The 13,496-nt window shown below is 38.6% G+C and overlaps 1 protein-coding gene across 10 annotated transcripts in view; it reads right to left on the reverse strand.

Annotated features, from left to right (window-relative positions):
• adgrb3 (adhesion G protein-coupled receptor B3) overlaps positions 1-13,496 on the reverse strand; it is a 122,894-nt gene that overhangs the window by 86,399 nt on the left and 22,999 nt on the right. The gene's annotated exons all lie outside the window — the stretch shown is intronic.

Raw genomic sequence — 13,496 nt, forward strand, 5'->3', positions numbered from 1 at the left:
GTAAACATGTCTTACCTTTCAAGATGTGTTGCTGCCATCAGATTCAAAATGATCTTATATTTTCCTGAAAATGGTATATTTTTTTTCCAGTTATTGTGATTATTATTGTGATTAAACTATGGGTTTATGAGATTTGGAAATCATTGCATTCTGATTCACCCTGCACAGTATCCCAACTTTTTTGGAATCGGTTTGGTATTTCTGTAGTTTGCACAAAGTGTCTTGTTTATGCAAATCAAAAACAAGACAGTAAGGACTTTAGCCTAACCTAAAATAAAACGCCTTGGTAGTCTTTCTCATTGGTTTTTCTATCCAGTGCTTGGTAGAACTATTCCAACAGCTCCCACACAGCTCCTGTTCTCCGGTCCTTATTTGAAGACCAGCTCATGAGTCCCAGTCACATCCAACCAGCTACCCACCACAACATATATAATCATTCAAGATATTTCCTAATTTGGTCTTTGACAGATGTACCTCCTTTTAGATATGAATTGTAGCCGAGGGGCATCAGTGACAGTTTCACGCACATATCCATAGCTGGTTCTATAACAGTCATTTGCTTTACTTCTGATAGCACATACCCAGAATGCTATTACATATGTTGAGCTTCTATTTCTGCTCTCTTAAGAGAACACATAACTTGATACCATTTGGTAACACTTCACCCATACCATGCTGTTATACCAGACTGTGTAAATTACATAACGCAGACCAATTCAAATTAATCAAAGGTCTGCTTGCATAACATTATTGATTTGTCTCACTTCTTTCAAAGCAAACTTTTATTACTTGTTGAGGTTTCTTCCAGGTTTCACTGTCCACATTTGCGTAGCTCTTTTTCAATGACAAGATCAGCTGTTCCAAAGCATCAGTACCAGTAATCTATAATGGCTGGTATGCACATAAATAGGGACAGTAAATGTATTTCCTCATGAGTGCATCGTTAATACTCAAAGAACATTAAAGACAGCTATTCTTCAGGGGCATCAGGCAAGCATAGAGCATTATAAGTGGGATGCAACCCAGCAATACTATTGATAAATCAAGGTCACTTTAATGACACTACTTTTCTTTTTTGTGTGTTAATTCTGCCCATAGAAATAGTGGCAAACACCTTTTATTGTGATTACAGATTTGGCATTGTGTATACTGCTGATAGAACTACAAATATTTAAACCAAATACTGGTATTTGGAGAACGGCTAATACTGCTTCATTCTGTGTGTTGAGCATAATTATTTGTAAAGTTGCAAAATATATGTAGCTTTTCATCTAATACATAGTGACATGTAAATAGCTCAAACTAATGAGCCCAGACACTTTCTCCATGACTATATTTATAAGTTAATGCAAAATGCAATACATTCATTTGAAGTTAGAGCAATCAGCAATTCCGGTGTCTCCAGGCACCCCACAGAGACAGGAGACAGGATTCATTATATGACATTCTTAATAATTCATTACAAATGAGCTGCTCCTGTTTCTCCTTCTTTTAATGCCTCGGTCAGCCTCGGCTTGGCAGCATGCATCGAGTGACCTCCCCCGTGATCAACTTACAATTAGCTGAAAGGGCTCTTTTGCTTTGTTAAAGCCACATTTGTACCGCACGTTAGAGACGTCCGCTTTAACTTTTCGTGTTTTAACCATGAGATGCACACAGCCAAAGTAACTTCCAAGGGGAATCTCAGAAGAGCAGGATACACAGTCTTTCATGACTACAGCTTCAATCCCTCACTTCTCCTTTTTCATTTTCTCATTTTCTCCTCTTGCGTGAGATCTGGGTAACGCCCGACCCTTTCAAGTAAAGGTTTAAATATAATACTGTTGCCTCCATAGACCTCCGTAAACTCAACCCAGTGCAGCTATTATTTTATAATGCAGTTACACCATCGCATCTGTAAAGTATATCTGTTGAGGGTCAACTTACCCTTATATCCACTCATGCTGATGCAGCACACAGCTTTCTATTAAACTAATATTGCTGACTTCTTTAGCTGCAAAAATACCACCTAATGTGGTTTTAATAAACAGTTTAACTTTAACTCCGGCATTAAATTTATTGTCGTAAACCTGATGACAAATAAGTGTAATGGGAGCCTACAGTGCCTATTAAAGTTATTATTAAATATATTTTATTAGTGCATTTATTAAACAAAGCAAGTTTCTTCACGGGCTGCTTAGGGGAAGAATTCATTAACCCACAAATTAGCTTATAAATAAAGCTGGTAGTTTTTACTGCTGCATTCAGTGGTTAAAATGTGTATAAACAGTAATCAAATATGAATTATGACATACATTTTTGGGTGACATGATATACCACTGGGGAGGCACCTAATTGGTGCCAAATTCATTCTCAGTCATAACAGTGACCCCACACATGCAGCCAGAATAATAAATAATGATTGTCAGTGAGAAGAAGAAAGCTGTGCATAACTGTTTCTAGGAGAAAGGAAACAGGTGGTGTTTTTACTGATTTGATGTATTTTTTTTAGAGATGGACCGATCCGATATTATGCATTGGTATCGGTCCGATAGTGACGTAAATTACTGGATCGGATATCGGAGAGAAATAAAAAAAAAAAGGAATCCGATCCATTAAATATCAAAAAAGCACATCACAAAACTTGCGACACGGCGTAACTCGGCTCATAACCGTAGCACGTCGGAGCAGTGTGCTCACGTGATGTATTTGTAGAGAAGTAAAGCAAGTGTGTAAGTGTGTAAGTTCATCTCTGAATGTTTGTAAAGCATTCCAGCATTAAGCTTAACAACCGATATATGGTGCGACTGCCTCTTCTCTCTCTCTTTCCTGTTGCTACTTCAATCATGAAACTGATCAATGATCAGCTGATCGGCTTTTCTGTTGCGAGCCCGTCTCTCTTCTTTGTTTTTGGCCCACTTTGCACCAGAAAGAGGAAACCAGCGGCTGAACAACAGCAGCACGTTTAAGCTTGATAAGCTGTTGTTAGAATTTATTTAATATTACTTTCTACACCAGGTTCCTTTTCTACATAGCTGACGGCTGGTAACTGTGCAGGGGCGGATCTAGCAAAGTTTAGCCAGGGGGGCCAATAAGGCATTAACAGGAAAAATGGGGGCACAAACACATACTTTTCTTTCTTATTCTCATTTAAAATGTCTAGCTTTTAATAAATAATTATCTGAATCTTACACCCAAAGTTTTAATCTGATGTAAAATGTATAAGTCCATTACTGTATATAGTAACTTTTAAGTCTAATATACCATAGTAAGCTACTTTTTCCTTTGGGAAGATACCATCTCTGCAATTCTGTTGAAGAAAGATTTTGAATCTATTTAATTATTCTTGAAAAATAATTTATTTCTGTGCATTTTTTTTTCACACTGCATCAAATTAAAGTTGATTACGTCGATTAAGCATCATGAGGTGGAGGGTGGGGGGTGGTTTCCTTTTTTTTTTTGCTGGGAGTTTGCAACCCTATTAGTTAGGTTGCTTAATATTTCTGCTAAGTACTCTTTAAAATACCAGAATAGGGAGGATGGAGTAGGTTTAATTTTATTAGATTGATCAGTGTTGCTGAACTATGAAATATTTTGGGTGCAGTGTATTTTTTACATACAGGTATAACAGAATAGTATTAGTGTTGTTGTTTATTTAAACTTGAGTATGAACTTATACAAAATGGAGCAAGATATAAAAAAAAACAGTTTTATTGATTAAAAAACAAACTATATCGGATTCATATCGGTATTGGCAGATATCCAAATTTATGATATCGGTATCGATATCGGACTTAAAAAAGTGGTATCGTGCCATCTCTAATTTTTTTTCTGTTGCCTGCACTTTCTATAAAGTAAACCTTACATAGTCCTGCGTGTTTAAAAGAACAGACAAAATCGATAAAAACATATCATCAGCATCACTGACTGAAGCACTGCAGGTACTTTAAATAGCATTATGCCTCTGCGGCAGCAACAGCAGTTGTCGGAGACATTTTATTTTTGGGTTGCCTGTTTCACGTTCTCCTGAAGGCAATATTTAAAGTGCGCCTTGAGGGAATTTCTTTAAATTTGATACAGACGATCAGTCACAGATGAACTTTAGGTCATTCGAGGGATTACTTTCAGACACTACACTATTAAATTCATTGTACCCAAACGTGATGATTTTTTTATGACTTTTTTTTTTTTATTAGTTTTTATGTCTTTTTCCCTAGAGCTAGCAGCAAGTTAAAGTTTTCACTTTTGCTGTGAAGTATCTCAGGATCTATAACATTCCCACTGTGGCCGCCATGAGGTTGAAATTATGTTTCAAACTAAAATGTCTTGGCAGCTATTTCAGACATAAAGCCTGGCAGTACGCCTCTAGACCGGGATTGCCACACACACACACACACACACACACACACACACACACACACACACACACACACACACACACACACACACACACACAAACACACTGCTGTCTGTGATGGAGTTCAGGACTTCACCTGAGGAGGTCCACTGTGTAACAGATGATTAAACTCTTGCACTGTAACACTGTAACTCTCAGGTAAAAAGAAAAACTACAGATTATGTTTTGCCATTAGGTCCTGACCAATCTCGCCTCTGTGTCTGGAATAATTAATAGTTATGAATAATTAATGAATTTACCACCCTTGTACCAAGTGTGTTAATGTGTTCAGCTGTTTTTGTAGAAGAGCATATGGATCCTCTAGGTAACCCTGTGAAGCTGCAGGTATTTAAAAGGAAAGAGTCCTACAAACAGCCGGAAGCACAAAGCTAACACTTTGACGTACAAGGATTCCATTCCGGTGACTCTCATTAATAACCTCTTAAAGAGAGGTCTGTGTGTGCGCCTCTGGCAACTTAAGCACATGAAGTGACTTTTGTGCTCTGCGATATTTATGGATCAGTGTTGGTGCTGAAGCACAGAAAAAAAGCCTGATCTACAGAGTTCATAGTGCAGAAAACATCCTGTTTAACTTACGTGTTTTTATTTCTATAAAAGTAGGGCTTTGGGCTTCCCAGTATTTGGCTTGACAGTAGTTTGGGCAGCATGAGAGCATGAAACTAAAGGTGAAAGCACGTGCCACACGCCTGAAGCACGAGAGCTGGCAACGCTGCTGTCGACTCAGTCTTGTTAGCTCTATAGCTCATTTGATCTCATAATGCGAGACATTCATGCAATCAGGCCAGACATCAGCTGATGAAGACAAAAAACGAAAGAGCTGTTAATCTCATCATATTATGGCTTTCTCCACTTACACGATGCCCTTTTTTATCCACCTCCTCCTGCATCTAACCCCACTAGAGTCGCACCATCTATCTATTCAGCAGCCTTTCTGAGCGAGCAAGGGGAGGGCAAAGGAGAAAGCAATGCCACAAGCAGCACAAAGTGCAGCTTCTGGAGTTAGAACAAGAAGACTTTTGTTTGCTAACTCAGTGGGGTTCAGTGCTCTGATGTCTGCTTGATTTAGCTTCTGTCCTGGAAAATGACAATGTTTATTAATGTTAGCTACTGAGCCTGCAATATTGTTTCTACTTTCACTTGCAGCTGAAATCTCAGTAAAGCGCATCAAGGATTAAAAGCATTGCCTAGTAATATTTTCTGCGAGTCTTTCAGCTCTTCAGCACTGCCCCTCGGTTCAGTGCAGCGGAGCAGATGTCTGGTTTGTTTGTGTGATATTGAGCTGGGTCAGTACAGATAGTCTCAGATGGGTACATTTCCAAAATGAGCTAACCCACCTATCACTTATAAAACAGCCTCGTAATTAAATCTATAAAAAACAAAAAAACAAATCCAAAACAGCGAAGGCACTTGCATGCCTAGCTTCTTGTTACTAAGCAACCAAAGTCAACCAATGTGCATGCCACTCCGTCCATATTAAAGGCAGGATGAGTGGAATTGGGGCTCCCTGTTGTTTTCCAAGACTTCTTTTTGGTCGTATTCTGTAAATGGACAAAGCAACAGGAATGTGGACTGCAGATCAAACCTAAGTAGGGTGTTTGAAATTCCTTCAATGAGAACTAGGCTCATTTAGGGGCATTATTGAGGCTCCCAAGCTGATGTGACTTGAATCCAAAGCAGTTGGCGACCGATGCTAGTTGGAGCAGTAAATTCTCTGCGGTGTTTTAAAACAAGCGAAAAGAGAAAGGAGGGGAGAGATGATATTTGATTACTATGTTTTGATAAAAAACAACAACAATTATTTCTTTTTTTCCAGATAAGGACACAAACCACAATATCACTGAAACCTGAAGAAGACAGCCATTGATCAGTATATTGATATGGCAAGACAGACCGTGTTTTTGGTTGAATAGTATTGACTGCTATCTCATGAACTGACTTGAACGGATGCTAATTAATGCAATATTTCAGTAATCTATATTTTTTTTGCATGGGTTAATTAAAATTCATTTTCTGTGGCTCAACAAAGCATGTCATTGCTTAGCTGCAGTTCTTAGGAATCCTGACTCCTTTACTATTATGAGCGCAGTGCTTTAAAAAACACAGCAGTCCGATTTTGCACATGTAAGTAGGCAGGAGAGGATGTAAACCAGAATGCATCCACCCCTGCACAGCCATCCACACTCACAACAAATATTCATCCCATGTTTACGTGCTTCTTCCTATGTGTCAAGTTCATTTCAGTTCAGCAGCGGGCGCGACGCGCACGACAGTACCACCCACCTTTTTATGACACTTGACAGTCCTCTGCGTGACAGATGACAGTGACACAAAATGCATTTGAATAATGCAGAAATCCCAGCGCTCTGTAATGCTGGAACTGTGGTAATGGTTGAAGTATTCCTACTTGTGGTCACACACCTGCCTGACTAACCTTCGGCAAAGTAAGCTGTTAACATTCACTATGTTTATGACTTTGTACTAACGATGGAACAAATGAGAAGGTGCTGACTTTAAGCATAAGAGTATTCAAAAATTAGAATGAACACTAAGGTCACTAAAGCTGTCTGAGGTTATATCTCCCTTGTTAAGTAACCTATTTTTCTTTTCTTTCCTTTGTATCTATTCTTATCAAAAGAACAGTCCCCCCCCCCCCCCCCCCACCCCCACACACACACTGTGTCATTTATTTATTTATTTGGCTTCAGCACCTGCTTCCTCTTAATTCTGCACACAAGCCTAAATAGGTGAATGGACTTTGAGACAATTATTGCACATTAAACACTGGCACTGCCTTTTGAACAGAATGTGCACAGACAGCACATAAAATATTTTTTATAGTTTGAGCTTTATTGTACATTTCGCTACTGTACAGACCATCTTCATTAAAACCATCTGACTCTGAAGGGATGAGCTGTCAAGGGCTTTGCAGATCACCCAAAACCCTTCCCATGCCATTAATCTAAATTAATGCCCTGACAAATATGTCATAATATTGGGTGTAAAATATGATAAATGTTCACTTCAGCCCATCCATAATTAAGTCTCTTTGGCGAAATGGCAAAGTTTCAAATTGCAAAGCTGGTGTGGTCCCTGAAAGCAACAAAGGTGACCTTATGCTTTTGCTCCAAACAACCTAATAGTAATGGAGATTGCCCTTTAAAAAGACTTCATGGGCTAAATATAAAAGGCAGCAGATAACTGAACAGTTAATGTGAAACATATTCAACTTTTAATCTAAAACTCAGCTCATTTAAACAGAATAAGACAATCATCATCAAACTATAGTTAATATTTATTTTTAAAAAGTGAATACATTGTGTTTCTCTCCGAAAAGAAGTATGACTGCAATTACCGTACACAGATCAGGCTCACAGACAAAACAAGAAAAAAAAAGCTTGTGTTATCGTGGAAGAAATTATTATACCAAATTACTTGTTTAATGATGCATTCCATATAGAACTACATCCAATGGGTGCATGAATATTTTGTGACAGTCGTGCTTGCTTTAAATACATTTTTAATTTGCTTTTGAGCTAAAATAAAAAGCGGAAATGTCAGCATGGCAGTTTTCAGAGGGCATATTAAAGATATGAGAATGTGAATTGGGCCTGCTATTCTTTGAGTGTTGTGTGAGTCTCTAGACGGCAACTGACAAATCAGTAATCTGCAAGAGGCATATTAAAAAATGGAAATGCATGCAGCCTGTATTTACATCTCGTGCGAGCAAATATGAAAATTCAGAAGTCCCCCAACTGCTGCTGAATACTTACCTAACTCACTCATTGCATCTGTTTTCTTCTGCATTAAATGACATAAGGTATTGTACAACTCCAGGTGCCAACCTCTAACTAGACTAGGAGGTGCATTCACTTCATTCACTGGCCTTCCTGGTAATGAGGTGGAAGAGAGTGTCAGCCTATGGCCAGCTGGGAGGCACAGTCCACTGGTGAGTCAGTGGACTTGAGTCAGACCAAGTGCAATAGGCAAAGCCAAGACATGAAGGGAGACTGCTCCAGTCAGGCTGATGTCACAAGTGCTGGAGGACAAGCTAATAATAGGACATGTTTATGAAAATATCAAAATATAACATGCCATGGGACGTCCTGGTTTCCTCAAAAAGCAAGGGACATGCAGTGTACTATGATTTTCTGTTTATTTGTTTGCATCTTTAAGCCCTCTCCATCCCTCTTTTCTGTTATCTCTGTGATATCTACAATTTATTCCTGAGCAAGATTACACATATCCGCATTGTAGTTTGTACCTAGTATGTAATATAGTGTAGTAAGGTAACAGTATTTGGCACAAATATACATAAAACATGTGTTTTCCTCCCAGCTACAGGCCATTTAATCAACAAAGAAAACAGCGTTGCCATTTTTAACCCTCAAACTGTAATAGATGCATGTGATGAAGAATCAGCTGCACTATCCCTGAATGGTTGTGCTCTGGACATTTTAGAAACAAAAGAAGAGAAATGCAGCAACTTTGTGGGTGGTACATTTAAAGCAAGAGCATTGGCGCTGTTTTATTTTTCATCATCGATTTGCTTTCGAGAACCGGCGTTACAGTATGTGGCTTTATGATTTTGAATTGTGATCTGGCGTTCTCTCTCACTCCCACGGTGTTGCTGTGAAGACTTTAAAGGGCAAGCCTTCCTCTCCGCTTGTCTAGATCTCATTCTCACAATTTCTAACAGAGCAAGCCTAGGGATAATCAGAACTGTATGCAACACTCGCATAACAGAAAACAAAATCTGTCTCCAAAGGGGGCATATGCGAAGATAATGTAATGCACCAATGCCCACGAGCCAGGCTACTTTAATCTTCCTCTTTAAAGCTTTTCATGGAGACCTCGAACACATGCCTTTCATGCCTTTACCAACTTCAAAATCTAAGTTTCTGAGTAGATTTCTATTTCAAACAGCGATTTTGGGAAACTCGAAGAATAAGAAGAACCAATTATTCTGTAAGCCTCAATATAAAGTAATGTGGTGACACCTCTGTCTTTGGTTGGGCAAGTAGTTTCAAGCCATTTTGTAGTAAATCTGTTTTACTGATCGATTGCTGTGTTTTCTTTTTCTTTTCTTTTTTTTTTATCACTACTGACATACTAATTTAAGCTGGTGGTCCCTAGACGGTCCCAGTGTAAGTATACATGCCTGTGATTCTTGCCAAAAAGAAAATACAAAAATAAGAAATGTTTTCATAAAAAAAAGAGAAGGCAACATGAGTAGTAGCCAGATATTCAACTTATGTTTAAATATTGTGAAAACTACTAACATACCAAGGTAGTGACAGATTTGCGTGGGTGTTTATTCGGTTGAAGCCAGCACTGACATTATCTGATGGGTGCCGTTTATTTTTCTTGCCAGTCCAATGTCGTGAATAATTAAATGGGATCAGCGTGCTCCTCTTTTTGTTGAAGACAGGAGGTATTCTGACAGTCCCTGTTTGACAGGCTTTGACCTACCACAGAACGTGAGGGGCCTTCTAAACAAAGCCTCAATTTTGTGCATTAAAAAGAGGGGAGGCATTGTCTAGACCAAACACCTCTTTCACACTAAGTTCATGAATGCCATTTTGTCCTGAAAGGCAGAAATCTCATTGCTTACTTTAGATTCATCTGTCTGGCCAGTGCTGATGGCTTCAGTCCATCTGGGAATTCAGTCAGGCTTGGAGTTACACACCTGACATGCTGCAAGAATGGACACGAAGCAACACTCCCTCTGAGATCAAATTTGTTTTTTCACTGTTAATGTCCAAAAACGCTGCAAGGCCAATAAATCAATGCTTTTTCAAACTAACTTGCAAAGAAATTGATGGAGGGCGTTTGTAGGACAGGCACAAATAAAGTAGTGGCCAAACATCCAAATATGTTCTCCCCTCAAGGACAAAAAAAAATGATAAAATAGTGTTACATGATTTTCTCTGTGAACAAGTGTGGCCTTAGGGTAAAAAGTATACATGGACATTTGTACACTGTTTTGTGTTCATATGAAGTAACCCACATAGGAGTCCTCTTATCAGTTCCTTGACATGGTTACAATATTTAAAAAAAAAAGAATCACTGAGTGAAAGAGACGAAGGTAACGGTGAGACAGAAAAGTAAAATTGGCCACTCATTCTTCAGAGAAAGCCGAGATTTCGAAGGCTCCAGCAAATCAGAAAGCAATCATAACGCACAGATCACACGGCTGACCGATATTACTTTTAAGGCAATCTCAAGAAAACACAATGAAATAAAAGTATATTAGACCATATAGATTTACACAAACCCCAGATTTCTCTCTGTGAACTTTTAGCATTTATTAAACAATTTGGATACAATTTGTCGCCTCGGTTAACACATTTCTGGGTCGCCTCCCAGTCGCAGTACATCCCAAATAGTCATACAGTATGTTTTTGTATATAGTTTAAAATCTTGTAGCGTATTTTGAAACTGAAACTCTGATTCACTAATATAGCGTGTAGCTGACTTCAGCGTCTGTACCTCTCTCGATACGCCGTTCATCATTTTGTGTGTTCGAGGGTATTACCACTTTGATAATGATCCACCCAGTAACATCCGTGCTTCCACTTGCCTGCTTTGTCAAAATAACTCCTGGCTCAATATACGAATTGTCAAATACATTTCAGAATGGTCCAGCAAGCTCAGTGAAACCCTAAGGAAATTTTCTGATGTAATTTAATCACAGCATTACCTCAAGTGTAGCAAGTGTAAGCATGTGTGGTGAAATTCTGGCCTGACATTGCTCTGGTAGTCTTTATATCCAGCTGTCCGCTTATTGCATTTGTTTCAGCTTACCATCTAAAGAGTTTTACGTGTATGGCATCATCTGATATTATAATAGATGCTGTACTGTTGTAGTATTCAGTCTAGCATATAAATTAAACACAGCAGTCAAATCATTCGTCAAATACATGCACCCATCTGTGGCCTCAGTCACAAGTATATGCGTGCACCTCTGACGTTGTGCACCTATCTGTGATAAAGTTAAGCTACAGTTAATAATCATATCACGTAGTGCTAGTATTTTTGATTTGCTGTTTAATCCACAAAATATCAGAAAATAGTTTTGAATGGCAAATCCCCTTTTCAGATAGCAGCAGATATCCGCAATCAGCTTGTTTCAGTTGCTCAACCAACCAGTTCAAAGTCCAATTTAATTTGTGGTTCTATGTAGCAAATAAGAGCTCACAAAAGCATGACTTCTTGTTTATTGAAATATATTGTTTCATCACAGTCATGTGGGTGTTGTTTAATCATATTTCATCAGTAGTGGCTTTTCAACACGAGGAAACAACCCGACAACTGTCAGCTCATTTGACTTAAATATTGCTAAATGCCCATTTGGACCAACAACGTATATAGTTACCATATTTTACTATAGTTTAATCATTTCCAATAAGTAATGATTAGACTAAAAGAGAAGAAATTTCTTATGCTAATCAAGCAAAACTAGGGCTTGGGTAAGGGGGGAATCAAGGTCTTTAAACACTGCGTTACATTCAATTCTCCTGTGAGTTTGTTTCTTTTTCTATTAAATCAGCAGTGATCTTATATCCACCAATAATTAACACCGCTTGGCCACTTTACTGCTCAACCAGCAACATATGTCAGACTATGAAATCTCTGTGAGAACTGGTTCCAAGTCAAAGATCTGTAAGCTGTGGAAATTGCACAGCAGGCTGGAGAGGAGGAACCATAATGGGTGGAAATGAAGGGTGAAATTCACATTATGGACTAAACACTAAGGCCCTATGGACAGAGACTTACCATAGTGGGGTCACACAAGCATGGACACTTTGGAGCTAACTGCTGTGATAAGCACTGACGTTAGGATGAAGAATCTCTGCATCCTCCTACTGACCCCGACCTGTGAGACTTATTGCCGTGCCAGAACACCGATAACAAAATCAGCATCTTCATCTACTATTTTTCATTTGTCACTTGGGTCAAAGGCATGAGGAAAGACCGACCTTAAATATGTTGATTGCACTTTACAGTCGGCGAACCATATAATTTCCGGTGCGAAAAATGGAAAACAAAAGGCAGCACAATAAACCCTCGCGTTAGCATGAAAATACATTCAAGCCTTATCACTTATCTGGAGTCACTCAGGGGGAAAAAATGTCAACGTTGCAACTCTTGACACCCACAAAGAACAATGTTTACAAATCCTCTGATTTTCTTTTTCCCACAATTCACTATGTGTGTGTTCATATTGCCAAATGGCAGAGTATTCTCTCACGCTCACAGCTAATCCTCTACTTTCACCCCCTTCCTCTAATTGTCACCTCACATCAGAGAAGAAAGCTGCAATTATTGCACTTCAGTAACTGTTGAAACAACATCACAACAGTCGAGCTTTGGACACCGCTGAGCTGACGGTTAGGCAAGATGGTCTGAGGAGCAGATCTCTTTAACTAAAGCATCTCAGAGCTCCAAAGCACCTGCTAAATGATAGCTTTAGATCACTGCATGAGAGTACTGTTTAGACATTTACACATAAATGTTCCCAAAGAGCAGTAAACCCAAACATTTCCAGATGTTGGTGTCTAAAGAGACATGAATCACCTTTGTCAGTTCTTAGTTACCCAGCTCTAACCGTGAGTATACTGATATGATTTTTTCTTGATTACATTATGCACTAAAACTCAAATTGAAAGCTCAGTTCTTTAGAAAAATAAACACTTTGGTAAGCAAAACAATTCAGGATGATTTTAAAGAGGCTAACATTTTCTGTCCCTAGTATGTATGCATGTGTATATGACTATAAGGCCTGTTATAATTCTTACTGAATGTACAGCATTAAAGAAAAAAAATCATTTGTATTTTTGCATATATAGATTCGTTATATTTTAGATATTGATACAGAATACATTAGTCACCTTTTTGAATAAATTAGTATTGCTAATGGTCTCCCAATTACCCTGCATCACATAAATACGGGATTAATCGGTTTAGTTGCTCATGCATAAAAAAACTAGCCACTACTGGAAGGTTTTTAGGAAGAATCAACCTACCAACCCTCATTAACAGTGTGACTATTTTGCATCAGCAACTACAAAAAACCCATCTGTCATTACCTCAGTCACAT

Source organism: Haplochromis burtoni, unplaced genomic scaffold, assembly GCF_018398535.1.
Source record: "Haplochromis burtoni strain Fernald_Lab_line unplaced genomic scaffold, NCSU_Asbu1 Contig_12, whole genome shotgun sequence".
In the NCBI taxonomy this organism is placed as follows: Eukaryota; Metazoa; Chordata; class Actinopteri; order Cichliformes; family Cichlidae; genus Haplochromis; species Haplochromis burtoni.